The sequence below is a fragment of the Sinocyclocheilus grahami genome, unplaced genomic scaffold (genome assembly GCF_001515645.1).
Source record: "Sinocyclocheilus grahami isolate Dianchi unplaced genomic scaffold, SAMN03320097.WGS_v1.1 scaffold57.1, whole genome shotgun sequence".
NCBI classification, from domain to species: domain Eukaryota; kingdom Metazoa; phylum Chordata; class Actinopteri; order Cypriniformes; family Cyprinidae; genus Sinocyclocheilus; species Sinocyclocheilus grahami.
In genome coordinates, this window is record NW_015505236.1 from 3,326,622 (window position 1) to 3,329,588 (window position 2,967).

Genomic DNA, 2,967 nt, shown 5'->3' on the forward strand with positions numbered 1-2,967 from the left:
GTTTGTGCGAGAAACCAAACAGTATTTATATAATTTTTTATCTCTAATACAACACTATGTCCAACTTCCTTGAGTTGTTTCTCAGTTTCTGAGTTTCGCTGAACAGGGTACGAGAAATGCAAAACACACCACTGTAGGATTTTTTTATATATAAGTATGGGAAACAGGTCAATTTAGCTCAAAGGGAATCATTTAAGATTTTAAAGGGAACTCCACCAATAATATGTAAGGGAATTAGGACAGAATCACTGTTTTACGGCTGATCACTGAGACGGCCAGCCTGTTCTTTGTCGTGAGGTGGGGGATGTCAATTCTAAAGCGCTCGTGACTGTAGTTACTATCATGTGATGGTCATGCGGTCATCTCTTTGACCATTTAATCTTGATTACTTGCCCTAAAATTGACAATCTCATTGGAATCGTCAATAAGTGTTCTTTTGTTTAAATGCTGTGAGCTACTCAAAGCTGCTAGTTGGTTCAGGCTTGGGGCCAGGATCTGATTTATGAACATTCTGTTGTCTTGGGCCTCCGTGGAATTCGTCTCATGTTTCAACCATGTTTTGACCAAATCTTAGATTGTCTGATTCGGTCTGATACCCTACATACATATATATATATATATATAGATTATAGCATTCACTTGTGAGAAAGTGAGGCTTCTAATGTATATCCAGCTACAGTACTATAAAAACTCAGATAACGCAGTTATTGGATTCATCCATTTTAATGTGAATAGTGCTCTGTTTTGATGGGCTATATCAGTCTTCCATTAGATTCATTGCTCTGCTGCCCATTGGAAAATGTTTTTGGACACAGATTCCTTTTAGCTCTTAAGACTTAATGGAGTTCCCTTTCAGTCGGTCACTCTCGACGTCACGTTGGATGACCGACGAAATTGGGATCTCGCTTAGAGAGACCAATCCACTTCGAGTGTAAACTAAACGATCCAATGCACATTGGCATGTGATTATTGCATCCAGCTGCTGCCCGAAGTTTAAGTTGAAGCTCTAGAATTATTAACTGGTAATAAATAAAAACTGAACAATATGTAAAACTGAAATGAAAATAAATCATACCTAAATAGTAATATTTTTTTTAAAAACTAATAAAAGCACATAATGAAATTACTAATTTTTTTACTAAAATTTAAATGAAAAATTAAATGCCAATTTTAAATTAATTACAAATATAATAGTATAGAAATAATATTAAAATAACACTGATTTATTAATATTATTATTAATTAATATTAATTTAAATATTAAATAAGTCATTCTGGTTGAGAACCGCTACTCTAGCAGAAAGATGTGAATTAATGGGGACTTTTTTTTTTGATAGGAACAACAATAGAGATACTGTGAAGTAGAATTAATTTATTTACTTTATTCATAGTTTACCTCATATTTGCAAATTTCACAGTACTGAGAGACCCTTACTGCAAAGCTGAAGTCCACAAAATAAAAAAAAATTATTTCAGCTTTATTTCAGCTGGGGGTTCAAGGAGACGTACAGTAAGTGCCATTGCATGGTCATTAGCCATGGACAAACGTTACCTAATTGTTTATCAAGGCAGCCCATTTTCTCTTTTAATACACCTTCACCTGAATGAAGAAGGGAGTAAGGTGCTTTGCTCTGTGATTGACAGCGAAACGTATCCGGCTCCACACATTTATGAACGAAGTGATTGAGGTTTTGAGGGGGGGGCAATTTTAATTCAGACTATTGTCAGTGGAAATCGAACGTCATATCAAAAGATGTATATATATAATGAGTCAGTGCACATCTAAGAGAAATATTCTTTAGAAGTTAAATAGAACACTTAAAAAATCCCCTTCAGCTTGTTCAGCAGTTCACAATATGGCATGGCTGCAAAGGTATGGATGAACAGGTAATCAAACACTGCATAAAAATATATATATATATGATCATGATTAACAAATAGCTGTATTCTCACAGTCCCAAAGGCATAAGAAAATTACACCAGATAAAAGTCCCAAAAGGTGGTTATCGCAATTTAATTATTTTCCTGTTTATCCTTGTAAAGCTGCTTTAAAACTATCTGTATTGTATAAAGCTAAAGACATTTTGTACTTGTAATTCACCTCAAAATGAAATTCTCTCATCATTTGCTCACCCTCATGTTGTTCCAAACCTGTATGTCATTGACTTTCATCTTTCATTGCATCTTTCATTTTAAATGTGCCTATTCGCACTAGTGTCATATTGCTCACACACACACACACACACACACACACACACACACACTATCAGTGTTAATGTAACATAGTGAAGTTCTGGAGTGTTTATCCTCTGGACTGCACCTCCTCTCCTCTTTTCTATAGGGAACATGTACAGCCAAATGTACTGAGGGACTTGGGGAGGGTAATCAAGAGGCGTTTTAATTTGAGTTTATTTCTGGCTATGGGAACAACTGGGGCCAATGACGGAGGGTGGGTAGAGGTGACCTCTCCTCCCCCTGGAGTGACGTACTATAATTTTGAAGCATAGCAGTGATCTAGGGCCGTTCCTGCTTCCTTCCCTTGGCATTCGAGAAAGGCCGGCGGAATCAACCGGCGATTAGCCACTCTGCCAGTTTTAATTTAATGAAAATTACTATGATTTGTTGAGAACCTTGTGCAACAGAATTACAGAGGACAGCGAATAAACTTTTGTTCAAAACCTAATGGATTTTAAATAACGCTCCAGGTTGTTTGTGGTTCCCAGGCGAAGCTTGTATATGCTGCCCATGTCCTGGTTCAGGTACAACCTTGAATCTTGCTATATTGGCTGAGTTAAAGGTTTCTGAAGCGGAGAAAGTGCCACAGAGACCTGTAGCCGCTCACTGCTATTGATTATGTCACCCAGGAATAACAACACCTCAGCCTGACAATGAATCACTTTAGATGCAAATGTATAATGCTTGTTTGTGGCTATAATAGGTAAAGTAATATATATATATATATATATA